This window comes from Cnephaeus nilssonii, assembly GCF_951640355.1.
Source record: "Cnephaeus nilssonii genome assembly, chromosome: 13".
Taxonomy (NCBI): Eukaryota; Metazoa; Chordata; class Mammalia; order Chiroptera; family Vespertilionidae; genus Cnephaeus; species Cnephaeus nilssonii.
In genome coordinates, this window is record NC_137084.1 from 55,088,315 (window position 1) to 55,109,804 (window position 21,490).

Genomic DNA, 21,490 nt, shown 5'->3' on the forward strand with positions numbered 1-21,490 from the left:
TGCACAAATTCGTGCACTGGTGGGTTCCCTCAGTCTGGCCTGCAGGGATCAGGCTGAAACCGGCTCTCCGACATCCCCCGAGGGGTACTGGATTGTGAGAGGGCGGTTCTCGGGTGACGGAATCAGGCTCCTTCCTCTCTGATTCCAAGTGCGTCACCCGAGAACTGCAGCTGCCCAGTCATCACAGCTCAGCAGCTCCTGCATTGAGCATCTTCCCCCTGGTGGTCAGTGCACATCATAGCTACCAGTCAGATGGTTGAACAGTCAGACAGATGCTTAGACTTTTATATACATAGATGGAAGAATAGTGTCAGCAGAAAGGGAGGGATGCTCAAAAGGGATGACTCACCTGGTACTAGCTGGGCTGACAATGAGGTGGCCAGGGCTGAAAGAACAGACAGGAAGAAGACATTTTACAGTTAACAGGCTTTGCTGTGGGATTGCATGATAAAGTTTGTGGCAAAGCTACCCAGGCTTAGGAATTGGATGGGTTGTCCTGAGGAGCTCCAATCCACTGAGCCACACCAGTGGGCAGATACTGCTTTTGAACCAAGCTGTTGGCCAATCTACCCATAGTTACCTTTGGGTCAGGTAGTCATTCTTAGATCAGTAGGTCATGGTTAGAGCCTGAGGTTACATGATACAAAGGATGGAAACCTAGGGGTAAGGAGGTTCTCAAAAGACAGAAGTGTGCCAGGCTTCTCATGGTTTTGCTTAGATATTCAATATAAACACTAAGAGGAACAGTACTGTAGAATTTATACATCCATTTTACAGATGAGGAAATGGAGCCTTGGAGACAGGTAGTAACTTTCCCCAAGTCACATGGCTTACTGAAAGCAAGCCCTTGTGTTTCAGAGCCGAGACTCAGTCCTAGGAGTTGAGTACAGGACATTGTGATCCTGTATTAACTCTTATTCAAGCTCCATGGGTATTTTGATCTGGCTGTTTTGACCTTGAGCATATTTAACCTCCATATTAAAAATATAAATATTTAAACCAGGATTATGCCTTAGTGATGTATGCCTATTGAAAAAACATTTTTATTTTGGAGGATACTGCACTAATCAAACTTTTTAAATCATTTTTTGATTTGCTACAGTCAAACCAGTTCTAGTTTCACTTTTATTTTACTACTGTTAATATGGATGAATTCTTTCTGTGTATATTTTATAATTAACTTTGATGTAGTCATTAGTTTTTTATTATTGTCATTTGTTTTGTTATTGAAAAATGTCATTCATTATAGGTTTTTTTTTGCATTTCTTGTCTTCTTTGGCCTTTATAGGTATTAAGTTCCATTTTCCCAGGTAAAATTATTTAAATGTAAATTTTGCAGGAAGATTTAACTCTTTTGCTAGTTTTATCCAGCGCAGTTTTAGCTTTGACAATTTTATTTTTTGTTGTTGCTGTTAATTATTTCTTTCAAACAAATCTTTTTTCCTCAGATCAAATTTTTTTGCATAGTACAATATGCTCAGTAATGTGTGATTCTTCAATTAGTTTTTGCCTGTAACAAATTTTGCCTGTAGAGTTTTCATTGTCACCAGTTTCAATGCTGTATTTTGTGCCAATTCTATCAGTAATGCTTATTATGAATTGGAAAAAGAACTGAAGATTTGTATTACTTTCTTGGGACAAAGCAAAGCATATGCAAAGGGCAAGAGCATAGAATTTGAGTGAGCAGCGGGTTGAAGTATTGCATATAGCCAGGAGTTTGGATCGTATTGACAGTGTTTTTTCTCTTCAACTAACTGCAGGTACCACCAGGATACCTGGTATTTCTTCTTATCTTTCAGAAATTGTTTGGGGCTAAAAGGTTAAAGATCAAGCCCATTGCCCTACAAGGCTGCTAATGGAGAGGAGGAGAGGTCACCTTGAATTTGTGGGTAAGGGTTGAAAAAAACCCATGTAAACAAAACAGCTCCCCAGGCCCTACTTGCCTCTGTCAGGGGATAAACTATTCCTGACCTTGGCTCCCAAGGTCCCCAGGCTGCCTTGGGGCTGAGGTTGGAGCTGGAAAGAAATGACCTTTCATCCTCCTCTGGATCTGTCCCAGTTCCTCCAGGCTTGGAAGGGCTCCCAGGCCTTCTCGGTTCCCCTGCAAAGCACAGGCTCCCTGCGGGCCTTGCTTGTCTGAGTTCCAGGAGCCATGTGTCAACTAAAGTACTTGGAGGTCACAGTCAGATGTCTCCCTAATACATCTAACCGCAACTCCCCAAACTATTGCATTAGGTTCAACCCAGTCCATGGTTGCTAGGGCCAAGGTGTCCAGTGGGATATTTATTATTAATAAGACCATAGAAACATGGCTAAGAACCAGACAAAGCAAATAAAAACGACCATATCCTTACAGTCAGCTTTTATGATGAACTGAGCACCATATCCCATGATTCCAGCCTTGGCATTCTCTGGAGATAAGGTATTCTATGGCCTTGTCCCGAGGTGACCCTCCCTGCGTGGATCAGTGGGTTATACTCAGCAAAGGCCACTGTATAACACTCTTGCTGATGCCCCACAGGACCAGCCGAAGGGGCTCATTGGTTGGCTAATATTTGTGGTAAAACCAAGCGTCTTTCTCTTTCCCATTATCCATGGAAGCATGGTCTGGCCAATATTTATTGTAAAACAGAGTATCTTTCTCTTCGCTTTATCCATGGAAACATGGTGTTTACCATGCTGATCACAAAGTCAATAGAAATCGGGTTGGCTCTGACTTTTTCACAGCTGCTTGCTGAAACTTTTGACCTCCCTTTTCAACCTGTTTTCCAAGGGGCTCCTGATCTCAGCTCTGCATCTCTTGCTCTGTATATGGACTCAATCCTTCATAATACTGATTATTATTATGCATATTGATGTGTGCTTTACCCTTAGCTACACCTCGGCTTACCCCACTGGGTTGTAGTCTTGGGGTGGCTCCTGGGAAAGGCCTGTCCTCTTTCGGTCTGGCTCCTGGAACACTCTGAATGCCACGGCCGCTACTGGCTTTGCCCGGACTTGGAAGGGGAACCAGAGAGAAGGGGAGGAAATTTTGCTACTTCCACTCTGCCTTCCACAATGGTCCACTGGGTAGCTGGGCGAGTATCTTTCTGAATCCCACAGCCTAGGGAAATAGGGTCAGTGGATATGACTGATTGTGAGGTCTAGTAGGGTCCTACAGTCTTGAAATAGACTACTTTCTGCTCTTTACCTTTGAGGGATCTGTCCAAAGTCACTCAGAAACCTGTGTTCACTCTTCCTAATGAAAGAGCTATAAGGGGTGCAGGTGCATATTGCAAATCTGAATTGAGGACTTGTGCTATACATGTCATTCCTGAGAAAATGTGCTGGCCCGTGGTCGGCAAACTCATTAGTCAACAAAATTAGTTACAAAGCCCATATTTAAAATGCAAAAACAAGTCACTATAACTACAATCTTAAAAATACCTCACAGAAATACCAAAAACATCGTATAATTTTAAAAAATAATATGCTATTATTATTCAACTCCCTGGCCTACCTCTATAATATTAATTTTTCTTATTTTTTGGCTAACTATTGTCTGATTACCTCTTAAAAGGACAATGATTTTTGTAACATCTTTGTCTATAGAGAGAATAATAAAAAGAAACTGTACTTTTCCCTCTTGCATGCTGATCAATATTTTAATTTATTCCTAAAAGCATTGAGAGTTTTTTTTTTTTCTTAGCTTCACTAATATTGTGTAAATGTTTATAACTGACAATTTTTGGAACCCTATCAAGTTTTAAAAATCTGTATATATAAGCTGTATTCAAGTATTCTTGTGTAGTATTTGTATGGTGTTAAAGTACTATTCAAGAATATTCTCTGAAATGAGACTATTCTTTAAGCAGTTGTCTTCAAACTGTTCTACATTGTCATTGTCAACATGTCAATCAGCAAAAAATATTCGAATGCATTTATATTATTCGCCCCTCTTTATTAATTGAATAGTCAAGTGATCTAGGAGCCTATTTGTTACTCCTATCTGGAATTTATCTCTTGTTTTTCAGGATTAACTACACTTATTTAAATCTGAAGTTTGTTTTCTCATGTCAATGTCAGAATAATTTCTGTTGATTTCGTAGTTCATGAATGGTTTTGACTCTTCTCTCAGTTGTTTAATACATCCGTGATCTGCACTGGTCCTGCTCCCTCAGGGAGCTATTGGATACTTGCATGGCATGGGCCTTGTAAATAGCCAAATGTTATGATTTTAAGAATTAATAGAATTCTCTCCTGCCCACTCTCTGCTCTCACCACCCTGATGGGAGACCAGCACTGGGCAGGTGGGGCCCACCCCACATTTTCTCTGGATTTCATCCCAGGGAGGCTCCTGTTCCTGAAACCTTTTTAAGTATACCTCCAGGGCAGGTTTTCTGCACAGCAGGGACCCTTCTGGAGCTTGGATTACAAGCCAAGTCTAAAGCAATCCACCTTTAAAGGAATATTTTTTTCTACCTGAAAACCCACCCCTCAGGGATGATTTTATTGGAAAAAAATCCATGAGGGAAATTAACTTCAATTGGTGATTCTTTTTAAATTGAATAATGGAGCAGGCTTCCCTTACAAATGTGCTGTTTTAGCATCTGTTTGTTTTTCTAAATGCAGTTAGTGAAGCCCTGTGATTCCAGTGGGTTGTCTGGGGAACAGCGTTATCACCTCCCCCTGGAAGTCTCCTCGGATTCCCCAGGCAGAGTTAGGAGCGTCTTCCTTTCTCCCCTGCTTCCCCCCACAGCACTATATATTCACTCCCTTTACAGGAGGCAGGTTAGTACTATAAATCTACTCGCCTGCTCCTGTGCTAATCCACCTCCAGAGGGCAGGAGCTGTGGTCTTCATCGGCTCTCAGGCTTCACAGCCTGTAGGTGCTCACCAGGTCCTCCCACCGCACTCCCCCTCGAGTGTGCTCCTGTACTTGCTTGAACACAGCTGAGCTACAGGGCCCTTTGCACTCGGCCCTGGGGGCTCAGCTAGTCCCAGGTGGGTCAGTCCTGCTATAGGCATGGATGCCTCAGTCCCCCAAGTCTAGGCCCACACTCATGGATTCCTTCTAGTCTGGAGGGCAGTGGCCCGGCAGGCAGGAAGGAGCCCTCTGAAGAGAGGACAGGTGCCACCCATGGCAATAAAGGTAGGTGGGCCGGTTTTCCTGGTGAGGCCAGGCTCTTTGGTGCTAGCACAGCACCTGGAGACTGGGTTTGCCAGGATCTCCCTGGAAAAAGAGGTCGTGTCTGTGGCCCAACCAATTGCTCCTGTTGGGGTTCAACTTGAGGTTAGGAAGCCTAACTCTCAGAAGGCCTCGCCCAGGCCCAGCAGGAAGGTTTTCCAGGGAGAGGATCCCAAGACCTGAGCTTCGGCTGCTCTTGGTCAGCCTGACTCCGGAGGACCTGGCAGCCAGCCGAGATGGTGACAGATTGCTCTTGAGAGCAGAAGAAATTGAGTTTTGTGAAAAGTCATTTGTTTTCCCCTTCCCTGTATCCCCACAGCCACAAACAAATAAAAACCACTCAATATTTCATCCAATTGAAGAGACAGCAGAAAACCCTAGTGCAGTGCAGGCAAAGATACCTACCTACGAAGTGTGCCTCCTTCCCAGGAGAACCGCTGAGCAGGAAAGGTGGGTGTTGCTTTCTGATGAACTGCTCCCCTCAGACATTGTTCAGTAGCAATGATGGTTTCCCACGTGTCCCAGTCACTGCTCATTCCCGGGGCTCCCCCTGCCTCCCGGGGCAGAACTCCATTCACTGGCCTTCCAGTTCCATCCACTGTTATCTTATCTTGCGCCCAGCGCCCCATCCACCTCCCAGACCATGGCCTTTGCCCTCTCATAGGTCTCTCTTTTCCACTGCGACACTTCAGCCCATCACCCACGTGGCAACCAGGGCAGTCTTTTCAAACGTATAAATTAGATCCCATCACACTCAGCCACACACCTTTGCTGTGCTCCTGGGTGGTGCAATCTCATTCCCACTCAAGGGCTATTTGCACATGTTCTTCCTCCTCCTCTCTCTCCAAAGGACTCACTCCTCTCCTCCCTCAGGCCTTGTGTTTTATACATGTTTGAAAATTATTATATTTGTAGCACAGTAAAACCTTGATATAATGGTCTAATTTGGACTGGGGGGGGGTGGGCGGCGCGGGGAGGGGAGGATCTCCCTTAAAGCCGAAAATCTGTTGTATAATAAAGTAGGTTTTGGGAATATATATGTTTAAAAATTGACAAATAGTTTACCTGTTTTTACTTATGTACACATATTTGTGTAATTAAACTTACATATGTATGAAAAGTTTAATTTCACAGAAAAGTTTCCTATATGTATTACAGTATTTTTAAATTTATACTGAATAGGCCTAGTAAATGTGTGCATTCAGTAGTCACCCGAGTAAACAAATGCACAGGCCTGGGGCGTGGCTTAGCGCGCGTGGGAGCATCAGACTGCACACGTTAAAGCTGCTGCAGAAAGTCCCCCCACTTGACAACAGAACCAATTTCCGCTGGAGATGCGGTGTGAGCACGTGCTAATCCTTCACCAAACATTGTTTATGAGCAGTGACTCTTGGATTTCAATATGGGCACTATAGTTGTAGATATGTAATATTTATTTGTGTCGGTGAAATTGCTAGTGTTTTTTTCCCAACATATGGGCTATTCACTAAAATTTGTTAAAAAGAACAGTGAATGAACAACAACAAAAAACCATGTTAATTTAAGTATAAGCAAATCTTGGTTAAAAGCATTTTAAAATTAACAGGGTGTTAATTTTCACATATGCCATACAGACTGGAAAGTTTGTCTGTTAAATCTGAAGTCCATTAAATCAAGGTCCACAAAATCGAGGGTTTACTATATCTAGTTCTTTGTGTATAGATTCAGGAAATATATGTGGACTGAACAAATAAATGAATAAATGACTAGCATGAGTTTATGTGCTGAGCTGCTACTGGTCCATCCTGGTGGCAGGTTGTGGCCACAGTGTAGGGTGACCAGTTGTCCTAGTTCCCCCAGGACTAAGGACTTGCTGGGATCTGAGACTTGTAGTACTTGCCTTGAGGTGAGCTGGTCACCCAACCATAATAACTATTTGAATCTGCTGTTCAACCTTCCTTTCAGCTTGCAGTTGAGTTTGTAATTCATATTAGAACCAAAATATCCAATGTGAATAACAGGAGTAAGTGGTGTGTTTCAGGAGAAAGTGTCCGTAATTATTGGAATTGGGACAGGGAAGGAAGGAGGGGCAGCCGATCAGGCCAGGATGCCTGGGTTAACTTCTCAATCCTTGTTCTTTCCTCTTCTCTGAGACTGGCTCATGCATACTCAGCTGTGTGTCCTGGACTAAATGTTTCTCTCCCTGAGAGGCCTTCCCTGAACACCTCAAGACTAGCTTCAATTCTATTACTCAGTGTTCCTTCTACTTTACCTCTGTGATGTGTTTTCTACTTTCATTTATTGGTTTAATGCCTATTACTCTCTCGGTTGTAGGCTGCACGAAGGTAAAGGCTGGAATTGTCTTATTCATTACTTAGCCCCGATGGCAGCATAGTGCCCAGTATACAGTAGATAGTAGGTAAAAGCCTGTTGCACCAATTTCTCTTAACTGATCCCTCTTTCTGCGAAAGGGCGATGTTCCCCTGGGAGACCTGGACAGAGAATGGAAGTTGTACCTAGAAATATATGAGACTAGAGGCCTGATGCCCGAAATTCATGCAAGGGTAGGCCTTCCTTCCCCTGGCTGCTGGCACTGGCTTCCCTCCAGCCACCAGCACCTGGGACCCCGGGCTTTCCTCCAGCTGTCAGCAGCCGGCCCTGCCCCCAGCACCCCACCTTGGCCTGGTGCTGCCCCCCTCTGTTGCCATAACCCCCTTCCCCCTTAATTGATCACCCTGCCGGTCAGCTGGTGGCCTGGGCCTCCCTCTGTGGGGCAATTGTGGGGCGATGGCGGGGCCCCCCCGACCAATCGTATTGCACCTGCCTTGGCTGTCCTGGTGCCAGTGCGTGTCATAGCATGGTCATCTGGACAATTGTTCTGCTGTTCGGCTGTTCGGTCAGTTTGCATATTACGCATTTATTATTATAGATGCCATCTCAGCACCAGGTAGCTAGGAGCTCAGGTATAAGAAGAACTAGATATAAAAAGCTGGTAGAACTTTGAATTAACCTAACAGAAATTAACTGAAAAATGTTTATTTTGTGCCAGTTCTCTATCTTTCTATGCATTAATTTGACAAACATGTGTTGAAGTCTTTCTCTGTGCCAAGCAGTGGTCTAGAGATTAGAGGCACAGGTTGAATAGCATCTGGTCTCTACCCTTGAGCACTCCATGATTGACTATTAATTTAGTACCTACTATGTGTTAAGCTTTATGCTGGAGGTGATGCTGTAACAATTAGAGACACAAAAGATGTCATTAAGATGCTCAGAGTTCAGAGACACATAAACTAGTAATTCCTTAGAAGAGTAGTAAGAGAGTCCTGAAGTTCAACCAGGTGGTGATCAGGGAAGACTTTCAAGAGGAGTGATGTTGAAGGTTAAGCAAATTAAATAGAAACTTGCCAATTAGGAAGGGAAATAAATGTGGCATGAGAGAGCATGGCCCATCTGGAGAGGTAGGTGTGAGACCAAGGTATCTATGGGGAGATCCCAGGAGCTGGGCTTGAGGGGTGACCAGGTACCAATGGGGAGAGTGAGTGAGTCCATTCAGCTGGTATGCAGGCAAGGAATGGGACCTCATGGGAACAAAGGTTGAAAGTATAGGTCAGGGCTGGACCATGGTGACCATGAATGCTGGCTAAAGAGTTTGAACTTCATTCCACTGGAAATGGGGCCATCTATGGAAGGCTTCAGCTGAGATAGACTCAGAGTTTATTTTGTCTACCTTGACCTCCTCCCTCCCACACCCCCAACCAAATTTTCCACAGCCGGTGTTCACAGCATCCACTCAGAGCTAGGACCATTCCTGTTGCCCCTTCCTTTTTCTCTCTCCTGTCTGTTGTACATCCCACTCCCCACCCTCCTGCTAGTGTGTCTTCCTCCAGGTGTCAAAGCTCCTACAGATACAAAAAGTTTCGACAGATACAAAAGCTCTATAACGACTTTCTGGGAGTGAAAAAATCACCCCAGAGGTGGAAATGTTGAGCTGTTTAAAGGCCGAGGGGTCTAGATTGTGAGATTAGCGTATGTATGACCTCACTTTCTGCTCTTTGATACAACTTCGGTGAGCACACAGGCTTCTGACTTACCAGTATATTATTAGTTCCTTACACCAACCCTGGCCCTGGGCAGTGTTCCTGAAAGAGGAGCAGGGAGAATGCCTGCAAGTAAAGAAGGTGCTGCTCTGGGCTTGACCAGCTTGCAGAATCAATTACCCAGGGAAGGAGACCGAACCAGCAGGGCCTGCAAAGAGCACAGAGCAGGAGCCAGGGGGTGCACGTGGCTCTCTTACTGGTGGCCTGTGCCCCAGTTTCCCCTCTGAGAAAGGCCTCTTCAAAATGCAGTGGCTTTGTAGTAGCTTAGCTTAGCAGGTAAAGTGTTCATTTATTCACTCAAAATATATTGTTCACTGCACTGTGGTTAGTTTTGAGGATATGATAAATGGAAAGCCACATCTCTGCTCTCAAGATAAGATACACCATGGTGACTGTATTTAAATGAAGAATGGGACGGGAGCCTGCTCCTTGTCTCATGCAGGGCAATGGGGTCCAAATGGATTTCAATACAGTTTAGTGCTGATAGGAAAAGCCTTCTTTAAGCTTAAAGGAGCCGGCCTCTTCGCCTGTGCTGCTCCATCAGCCTAGAATGGCCCATCCCAGTGCTCTGCATCATCCCTGAGCATCTTTGAAGTCTCAGCCCAAATGCTGTGACTGACCCGACTCCTTCCCCTCTATGGGGTCCTTCATTGTGGCATGGGGTCCTTCATTTCAGCATTTATCACCAGGTTGTGGTAATTCTGACCTGTCTCCTGTGAGCTCGTGAGGGAAGGGGATGTACCTTTCTTCGTTGAGTTGTCAGCACCCAGCACAGGTCCTGTCACATAGCAGGTGCTCACTAAATTATGATTGAATGAGGATGAAGGAAGGGCTGGGCCCATTAGCTCGGGCAGATGTGCACCGTACATTCCCTGTCACTGGTCAAGTTTAAAAACCTGGCATGCAGGGACACAAGGTGTGCAGACACCTGTAAATAGTTGTGTTGACTCTTGGAGGGGAAGGGTCCAGAAAGGTAGATGCAAATTAGATCTAAATGCCTCAAGAACCTAAATCGGTGGGAAGAGTTTCCAGTTAATCTGGTTGAGAATTTGAGAAGAGGCTTTTGAGGTGGGACAGTGACACCTAGTGGCAGAAGAAGGAAGGCCCAGGTATCAGGTTCCCTATCCAGTTCATCACTGACCTCCTGTCCCCCTGGCAGGTCAGGATTCTGTGATGAGGCTAATGGGTACCTGCCGCCAGATGTGTGTTGCCCGGGATCCAACTGGACCACTGGTCTCCAGGGTGGAGTGGATAGACGGATGGTCGGAAACACCACATCATGTCCATAGTTAATGATACTGTATTGTACATTTACACATTGGTTAAATGTTCTTAGTACAGTTACACACACACACACACATATACAGAGAGTCTCATTCTATGACAGGGCCAGCATAGATGATTATAGAGGCTCCATGGTCAACCATCTTTGAGTCCAGAAAACTAAAAAGAGCAGTCCCAAAACACTCAGCAAATTAGTTCCCAGCCAGACTTAGAATCCAGATTTTCTGATGCTCATTATTTCCTCTCATGATTCTTCATCTCCTGATGGCAGTACTTACTGGGAAAGTACCCTAGAAGGTCACTTTGTAACTGGGCAAACAATGGGTCCATGCTGCCGGTCACTACTTGAGCCAATTAAGCAGAGGGTTGAATCATACATGAGCGTTTATTCCAATATTGCCCGCAGGATGGGAAAGCAGCAGGTCAGCCACAAAAAATCTGCTCTGCAGCCCTCCAGAAGCCAGCTGCTTATATAGGTAGAACTACAAAGGAAGAGTAGGCAAAAGGGCAGTTTACAGATATGCAAAGGGACTAGGGGCCTTCAAAGGGCTTAGTGATATGCAAGGGCTGGGGTTACATGGGAAATAGCCAAAGGGAGTGCCTGATGGGCAGTTAACAGGTAAGCAGGCTGGAGGCTTGCAAAGGCTGGCAGGTATGCAAAAAGGCTGGGGATCTTCAAAGGGCTGGCGATTCTGGTTTCTGCAGCAAAGTTGTTCATCTTTCCATGATAACAGGCAGCTCCAAATGGGGGGGAAGGGCTGCATCTCCAGGTGAGCTCCCAGGTCCTGAGTGCGGCTGCCAGCCAGGTTAGAATGTACCTTCTTCAATCAGAATAAAACAATCACGGTTAACAGAGCACGATTAATATTTCTCACAATACTAGCCGGTTCCCCAACATTCTGTTTCTGCCCCCTTTCAACTTTATTTGGCTATAGGGTATTTTCAGAGGTAATCAAGTTAAAATGAGGTTATTAGGAGGGGCCCCAATCCAATATCATTTATACAAAGGGGAAATTTGGAGGCAGATCAATATAGAGGGAAAACAGTTTAAGGATATGGCATGTCAGGTATCTCTTTACCACAAAATGAGGAAACAGGGGGCTCAGAGAGGTTAAGTAACTTGTCCTAGAAACACAGGGATTAGTTTAGGACCAAGATTTAAACCCAGGTCTGCTTTTTTGTAAGAGTGCATGATCTTTCTCATTTATCATAATTATTTTGGTGGGAAGAGGCAGATTCCCAAGGTTCCTTAAGGAAACACACAGAAGAATTTAGGGGTCTGGAGGAGGGGAGGAGAGAAGGACAATCAGGCATGCTCAGGTGGTGAAAAGTAAGGGTGAGTTGATGAAGTGAAATACAATTGTCAGATATTGTTGGGGGTTGAAGCATGTCCCCCACTCTGCACTTCTTTGTGGCGTTCTAACTCCCAGTACCTCAGAATGGGATCTTATTTGGATACTAGAGGCCCGGTGCACAAAATTCGTACACTCGGGGGGTGGAGGGGTCCCTTCAGCCTGGCCTGCACCCTCTTGCAATCCAGGAGCCCTCGGGGGATGTCTGATTGATGGCTTAGGCCCACTCCCCACAGAGAGCAGTTCTAAGCCGGTAGTTGGACATACTTAGTGCTTCCGCGGAGGCGGGAGAGGCTCCCGTCACTGCCGCTGTGTTCGCCAGCCGTGAGCCCAGCTTCTGGCTGAGCAGTGCTCCCCCTGTGGGAGTGCACAGACCACCAGGGGCAGCTCCTGTAATGAGCATCTGCCCCTTGGTGGTCAGTGCACATCATAGCGACCAGTTGTTCCGCCATTTGGTCGATTTGCATATTAGTCTTTTATTATATAGGAATAGAGGCCCGGTGCATGAAATACGTGCACTGAGGGGGGGGGGCCCTCAGCCCGACCTGCACCCTCTCCAATCCAGGACCCCTTAGGGGATGTCCAACTGCTGGTTTAGGCCCCAACCGGCAGTTGGACATCCCTCTAGCAATCTGGGACTGCTGGCTCTTAACTGCTCACTGCCTGCCTGCCTAATCACCCCTACCCCTTTGCCTGCCTTCTGGATTGCCCCTAACCACCTCTGCCTACCTGCCTGATAGCCCCAACCCCCCTGCCTGCCTGCTTGATCACCTCTAACCACCTCTGCCTGCCTGCATGATCACCCCTAACTGCTCCCCTGCTGACCTGATCGCCCCATAACTGCTCCACTGCTAGCCTGATTGCCCCTAACTGCCTCTGCCTTGGCCTCTGCCATTGCAGCTTTGTCCAGAATGACGTCCAGAAGGTCGTTTGGTCTAATTAGCATATTATGCTTTTATTAGTATAGATAGGGTCTTTTCAGAGGCAATCAGGTTAAAATGAGGTCATTAGGATGAGCCCTAATCCAATATCACTTTTAAAAGTGTGATCTTTGGAGGCAGACCCATATAGAGGGAAGGGGATGTGGAGAGACACAGGGAGAAGATGGTCCTCTGGAACCAATGGGAGACCCCAGAACACATCCTCCCCTTCCAGCCTCCCGAAGGAACCAGCCCTTCTGACACCTTGAACTCAGACTTCCTGCCTCCCAAATTGTGAGACAATGCATTTCTGTTGTTCAGGCCCTGTGTGTGCTACTTTGTCACAGCAGCCCTGGTAAACTAATACAGATATCTTGGGCTGAAAAGCATTCTGACAGAGTCCTAGCTTCCAGAATGTGATAGATCACATCATTAAAGTTCCCTGAGATGCCAGGCTCCCATGATGGGAGAGTGGGAGAGAGAGAGGACGTCAAGCCTGCTGGGATCGTGGGCAGTGCCTACCCCATTAGCATTTACTCACAGCCTGTCATGCAGAGGGAATGAGGCTGCTCTTTTCTGGCCCATCAACTTCCTAACCCAGTTCCACCCCCACCGCCCTCCTCCTGATACATTTTCAGCCATCAGTCATTCTTCTGCCCGACCTCCATAGCCCTCTTACAGAGAGATTTTCACCAGACACAACTCTGTTAGTCTCCGATGTAGTTTAAGCATTGCTTTGCATGGTGCATACTTTTATAATAAATAGCCCTTATCCGCTTCTTTAGGGGCAAGCTGACACTCTGTCCTCTGCTACGAAGTTCTTTCGTTCTAGTGGAGGAAAAGGCTACTGAAAATGAGCAGGTTACCTGACGAAGGAGCTGTTTGTGGTCCATGGGGGTTGAGGAGCAGGGCTCTGCGGGCCACGGGGAGTCCCGGGGATAGGAAACCAAGGAAGGTTAAATGTTCTGTTCAGAAGGGAATATTTTAATTAATGTTACATTCTAGCTGGAGGGTCCCCCTGACTACATGTGGAGGCCCTCTTGTAACCGGACAAACAAAGGGTCCATGCTGCCTGTCACTACTCAAGCTAATTAAGCCCAGACAGGGTTGAATCCTATATGAGTGTTTATTCCAATATTGCCCACAGTATGTGAGAGCAGCAGGTTAGACACAAAAATCTGCTCTGCAGCCCACCATAAGGCAGCTGCTTATATAGCAAAAGGGCAGTTTACAGATATGCAAAAGGAATAGGGATCTTCAAAGGACTTAGTGATATGCAAGGGCTGGGGTTACATGGGGAAATAGCCAAAGGGAGTACCAGATGGGCAGTTAACAGATAAGCAGGCTGGAGGTCTGCAAAGGCTTGCAGGTATGCAAAAGGGCTGGGGATCTTCAAAGGGCTGGCGATTCTGGTTTCTGCAACAAATCTTTGTGAATCTTTCCATGATAATAGGCAGCTGGGGAGTGGGGTAGGGGAGGCGGGGAAGGTCAGAATTATACAATCACAGTTAAGGGAGCATGATTAATATTTCTTACAATACTAGCTGGTTCCCCAACATTCTATTTCTGAGCTTTTTCTGGAAGCTTCCTGAGGACTTCCTCACTCACCCTATAAAACAACCATTTACCTTTTGGGGCAGAAGGATTTTTCTGGAGGAATAGTTTACCTTTCTTCAGGAGGTGGGCTTTGTCTGGCGGTGTGCGAGGTGGTGAAGGTCACTGCCGTTTGTCTTCTAGATCAGCTGCCTGTACACCAGCTGCATTAGGATCGCCTCCAAGGTTAAACAGTACAAATTCCTGGGCTCTCACTCCCCGAGACGCTGATTCAGGAGTCTGGGATGATATCTAGGAATTCGTATTTTAAAAATATCCTAGCTGACTGTAATATGCAGCCGGGTTTGAGAAACTTAGTCCCTCATTTCTACATCGTGGTCCTATATATCTTTAATAAGTATCCATCGAGCACTTTCCCGTGTTTTGTCCTCAGGTGTCCCACAGTTTAATGGGAAAGACAGGCTGGTAGCAGACACGTACCCGTTAGGTCCAGGAGGGCTGAGAACCTTCAATCTGCTTTTGGGAGTGGGAGTGAGAGTGGGATTTGGGTGTTTGTTTTTAACTGGAACAGTTTTGTCCCCAAGAGATATTTGGTGACCTTTGGTTGTCACAAGTTGGGAGGGGGAACCTAGTGGGCAGAGGGTGGAGAAGGCTGCTCCTTAACATCCTCTAAGGCACAGGAGAGCACCCCAAAGCAAAGATTTATCTGTCCCCAAATGTCAACAGCACTGATCTTGAGAAAATCTGGGTTAGGGAAGGCTTCCTAGGGGTTGAAATGGACAGGCACCAGGTGAGGAGTTGGTGATGGAGAGCAGAGCAGGAAAAACAGCGTGTCTGAAGACCCCATGACCCTCAGCAGGCAGGTGCCGAGGGCCCTGTGACAATATGCACGCCAGCACCGGCAGTGAGGGAAGAGGCCAGGCGGTCGAACGGGACTAGGGTCCCTTGCATTGCAGAGGGGATTTCTTCCTCAAGGCTAGGGCAACCCACTAGAGCTACGTGGTCAACTGTAAGAAGTAAACTTGCATTTTGGAAATATTATTCTGCTGTAGGTTTGAGGGACACCACCAAGGTGCAGGGTTTGGGGACCCTGGGAGGACTCAGGTTTCCGAACAAAGAGATAAAGACAAAACTTTCCAAACCCAGAGTAAGTCCAAGAGCTGAGAGAATGTGCCGGATAGGAAAGCAGGTGGGTTGATGGGGGAGACTGTGGAGAAGCCCAGAGAGGTTGAGCCACTTGCTTAAGCATGTGTTTTTTTTTTTGTTTTTTAAATATACTTTTATTGATTTCAGGGAGAGAGAGATAAAAACATCAATGATTAGAGAGAATCATTGATCGGCTGCCTCCTGTATGCCCCCTTCTGGGGATCAAGCCTGCAACCCAGGCATGTGCCCTTGACTGGAATTGAACCCAGGACCCTTTAGTCCACAGGCTGACATTCTATTCACTGAGCTAAACCATCTAGGGCTTAAGCATATGATTTTAAACAACATTGGTAGACCTGAACATCTGTTTATATAAAAGCCTAAGCGACCATTAAGACCAGGCAACCAGATGACCGGGCAACCGGCCAGTAGCTACGACACACACTGACCACCAGGGGGAGACACTCAACGCAGGAGCTGCCTCCTGGTGGTCAGTGAGCTCCCACAGCCAACCTCCCCCAGGTCAGCCAGGCCGAGGGACCCCACCCGTGCATGAATTTGTGCACTGGGCCTCTAGTTATAGATAAACGTATATGTAACAATTGTGTTACATCAGGGGGCTGCATAAACAATTGCTGAAGTCCCTTCCAACTCTTTCCCTAACACAACCTGTAGTGGAGTTTCCTCTTTGATAGTAAGAACTGGGCTGTCATCATTAGGATAATGATTTTATTTCTCATAGTAGTCCTATAAAATTGATATTATCCCCAATTTATTAATTTGAAAATTGAGATGCAGCAAGGTTGATGATATAAATATTATATTAACAACTAGAGGCCCGGTGCATGAAATTCGTGCACGGAGGGGGGTTGTCCCTCAGCCCAGCCTGTACCCTCTCCAATATGGGACCCCTCAAGGGATGTCCGACTGCCCGTTTAGGCCCGATCCTACCGGTAGGATCGGGCCTAAACGGGCAGTCAGACATCCCTTCACAATCCAGGACTGCTGGCTCCCAACTGCTCGCCTGCCTGCCTTCCTGATTGCCCCTAACCACTTCTGCCCGCCAGCCTGATCACCCCCTAACCACTCTGTTGCCAGCCTGTTTGCCCCCAACTTCCCTCCTCTGCCGGCCTGGTCACCCCTAACTGCCCTCTCCTGCAGGGTTGATCACCTCCAACTGTCCTCCCTTGCAGGCTTGGTCCCTCTCAACTGCCCTCCCTTGCAGGCCGGGTGCCTCCCAACTGCCCTCTCCTGCTGGCCATCTTGTGGTGGCCATCTTGTGTCCACATGGGGGCAGGATCTTTGACCACATGGGGGCAGCGATATTGTGTGTTGCAGTGATGATCAATCTGAAGATTACTCTTTTATTAGATAGGATAGAGGCCTGGTACAGGGGTGAGGGCCAGCTGGTTTGCCCTGAAGGGCGTCCCGGATCAGGTGCGGGTTCCTTTGGGGTGTGGGGCTGCCTGAGCAAGGGGCCTGTGGTGGTTTGCAGGCCGGCCACGCCCCCTGGCAACCCAAGCAGAGGCCCTGGTATCTGGAATTTATTTTTCTTCTACAATTGAAACTTTGTAGCCTGGAGCGGAGCCAAGCCTGGGGCTCCCTCTGAGGCCGGCAGCCATTTGTGTTGGGGTTATAATTGAAACTTTATTGCCTTAAGCGGGTGGGCCCGGCCAGGGTGTGCTTTGCTTCCCCTGTTGCCGGCAGCAACCCTGGCCTGCTCTCTCAAGCTCCATTCTGCCAACATTTGTTTGAATTTGTTTATCTTCTATAATTGAAACTTTGTAGCTTGAGTGGAGGCTTAGGCCTGGCCAGGGCAGGCGGAAAGCTTGGCTTCCTCTGTTACCTAGGAAACCTTGCTCTCTGTGGCTGTAGCCATCTTGGTTTGGGTTAATTTGCATGCTCGCTCTGATTGGATGGTGGGCGTGGCTTGTGGGAGTGTCGGAGGTATGGTCAATTTGCATATTTGTCTATTATTAGATAGGATTGCTGCATAACAAAATCTCAGCATTCCACACCCCTCCGCCCCCCGCCGCCCCCAAATCAGTGACTTATTATTATAGGTGGCTGAATGACTACATCTTGGCTGGGCTCTCTCACATGGCTGGAGACTTGATAACTCAGCTCTCTTCCACGGGGTCCTTTTTCCCAGGGTAACCTGAGCATGTTCTCACAGTGATGGCAAACTCCATAAAGAAACAAAATGTGGAAGCCTTTTTTTAAGCCTCTGCTTCAACTTTGCTACTGCTGCCTTGGCAAAAGACACTGCTGAAGCCAGTTAGAGTGGGAGGGGCTGGAGGTTACAAGACTGTAGGCACAGCTAGAGGGGATGCAAATTAGGGCCATTAATTCACTCAGTCTTTCCTAGCAAGTAGTGGCAGAGCCAGGATTTAAACTGGATTCTTCAGATTCTAAAGTGTGTGCTTTTTCTCCCAGACTCTGCTGTTCAGAAAATAAGAACAGAATCAAGAAAAACAATGTACGTCAGTTAGGACTTTGCACCAGTAAAAACAATATGGTCTTAACCGAGGCTTAGAGGAACCCCATGCAGCTGGCAGAACTGACATCTTTGTTCAAAGAAAAATGGCAAATGAATATTTGGAAACATAAAGGGCTAAACTTCTTAGCAAGCAAAGCGTGCCCGGACATCAATAGGTAAAGGATAACTCAATAGAAAAGTGGGCAAGAGGCCACAAACCAGCAATTCGTAGAGAGAGAAACATAAATGGACAATGGGCAAAAACATATGAGCAGATATATAATATCATTCAAAATAAAATAAATGTAAAATGCAAAAAGTAAGATATCATTTTTATCTATTGGAATGACATCCACCTTGAGGTTCCATGATACCCAGTGTTGCTTAGGGACAGGAGTGGGTCTGTAAGTAGGAAACCTTCTATGTTGTTGGTGGTGGGAGAATAAATTGGTGTGATATGTTTAGAGGGTAATTTGGGGAATAAGAGTAAAAGTATGCATATGAAATTTGACTCAACTATTTTATTTTTAAGAATTGACCCTGAAGCTAGAGGTCCATGAATCTGCGAAGGTATACACAGGGCTGGCTCTCCATTGCAGCATTGTTTGCAATAGCCAAACTATGAAAACACTGTAGGTCAATATTAGAGAATGGGTTAAAGAAATCTTCTTTCAACATTGTCTAGACAGGAGTGTAGGTGTCAGGAGCATGAAGCACATGTCTGTGTTCTGACATAAAAAGCTCCGAGACACCTAAGAAGCAATTAGTTGTGGCTGATGCTGAGGAGGAGCCGCAGGGGTGGAGGAGGAAAGGGTAGCTGTACTTTTCACTTCTTTCTCTTCTTCACTGTTTGAATTACTTCCCTAGGAACCTGCACTACTTTTAGCCAATGAAAAATAAAATAAAACAGAACAGAACAGATTGAGAACAGGGTTATTTTTTTTTTATTTTTTATGTTTTTTTACTGGCACATCTTATCTTTATTGTTGGCCAATTTACTCAATTAGCAATTCTTTTTTACTGCCCTCATCTCCATCTATGGAAAGCAGTCTGGCAATTCCTCATACCCGAAAAACTTGAAATCACTTATTTGCAAAGATATATGCACCCTTATCTTCATTGCAGCATTCTTCACGGTGGCCAAGACATAGAAACAAGCAAAGTGTCCTGCAGTAGAGGACTGGATAAAGAATACGTGGTCCATATACACAACGGAATACTACTCAGCCATAAGAAAGGATGAAATAGCGCCATTTGAACAACATGAATGTACCTTGACCATTATGCTAAGTGAAATAAGTCAGACAGAAAAAGCTAAGATTTAATTCATATGTGGGATATAAAACTAAAACTTACGAACACAAATAGCAGTATGGTGGTTGCCAGAGAGAAGGGGGTTGGGGAGAAGGGGTCCTAATATGAGGTGACAGGGGAATATTTGACTTTGGGTGGTGGGCACATGGTGCAATATACAGATTTTGTAACATAGAAACCCACACCTGCAACCTATATATTCATGTTGACCAATGTCACCCCAACCAATTTAATAAATAAATTGGCATGAGCTCCTATGGCCACAGATCGGGTCTTGTTAGCAAATTACCCAAATTTCCTCACTTTCATTAAGGTCATTTATTCTTGTTAATGAAATTCACCCCTTGAAGAAAGTCTTTGGTGAATGTGAAATGAAATTCAAAAACATCCCCCATGAAAGGGTGGCCTCTTTGTTAAGGGCATAAATCTGTCCCTGCTTTCTACCCTCCTACGATCAGTCCAGTGTGGGTCTCCGCCTTTGGCGTCCATAGGTCAAGTGTGTGAAGGGTAGACAGGAATTCCTGAGCCGCCTGCCCCTCATGTGTCCTCTAAAGATGGAATGAACTCAAGGAGGAAAAGCACCTCATGACTCTGGTACCACTTTTCTAGTGATTTGTGCTCAAGGCCAATCGTGGGCCTCTTCCCCATGGGTATTGGTGTTCATCACTCCGCTCTGGGCAGTCAAGATGCTGTGCTGGAGCTACCCCATGGGATGAAGCCTACCATCCTGCCCCGGCGAAAACATGGACACCATGAGAAGTATAAATAGTTACTTCAATCGCCAACATAGTGCGTCTCCTGAAATGACGTACTGAGGACAAGTATCACTCCTGTAATATTCCCAACCAAAAAGAAAGTGCATCCTAAATATAACCATGAGGAGACATCTGGAAAACCTGAGGGACATTCTACCAAATAACTTCAAAACTGTAAGGGTCACAAAAGACAGTAGCCTGGAGAACAGAATAGGTTAGAGAGGGATGAAAGCATTGTAACTTCACAGCTTCTCTTTTTAATGGAAACGCTCCTGAAGGGCAACAGTTTTGTTGTCAAGGGTTATCCCATGGGATGCTGAGATACGACCTAGGGAACTCAGGGGATGAAGAGGGTAGGGAGTCGGACTTATGGAAAGGACTGTCACCAGGAAAGGCCTGCATGGGAGCTCTGGGCAGACAGAAGGTCCTGTGAGGACTTTGGCCGTGTGAGGGAGACACTCAGGAGTTCCAAGGTTGGATGGAAGACAGAGGCTGTGACTCAACCTTACCTATCGGTGAGTGAACCTTACTCCTCTGGGTGAATTGAACAGGTTGCTTCCTGTTCAATAAGTATTTATTGGTGCTATCCTATGTGTTAGGGCTACAGCCTGTGAGCAGGACTAACTCTATGTCTGATGGAGAGGTTGGCGTGTAGACAGAATGATAGAACAGGGAGAATGCAGGAACTATGAGCAAGTACATCAGGAGATTCTGTTCTAATTTGGAGAGAATCAGGAAAGGTCAGGAAGGTTCTGGAAGGAGGCTGACGATGGGTAAGCTGAGATCTAAAGATTGTACATGGGGCCCTAGCAGGTTTGGCTCAGTGGATAGAGCATTGGCCTGCAGACTGAAGGTTCCTGGGTTCAATTCCAGTCAAGGGCACATGCCCGGGTTGCGGGTTCGATCCCTAGTAGGGGGCATTCAGAAGGCAGCCGATCAGTGATTCTATCAATGATGTCTCTGTCTTTCTCTCCTTCTCTCTTCTTCTCTGAAATCAATCCTATCTAATAAAAGAGTAATATGCAAATTGACAGTCACTCCAACACACAAGATGGCTGCTCCCATGTGGACACAAGATGGCCACCACAAGATGGCCAGCAGGGGAGGGCAGTTGGAAGGGACCAGGTCTGCACGGGAGGGCAGTTTGTGGGCAATCAGGCCAGCAGGGGAGGGCAGTTGGGAGGAACCAGGCTGCAAGGGAGGGCAGTTGGGGGTGATCAAGCATGCAGGGGAGGGCAGTTAGGGGTGACCAGGCCCGCAGAGGAGGGGAGTTGGGGGCAACCGGGCCTGCAGGGAAGGGCAGTTGTGGGGGGACCTAGGCCTGCAGGAGAGGGCAGTTAGGGGTGACCAGGCCTGCAGGAGAGGGCAGTTAAGGGCAATCAGGCTGGCAGGGGAGCAGTTAGGCATCAATCAGGTTGGCTGGGGAGTGGTTAGAGGGTGATC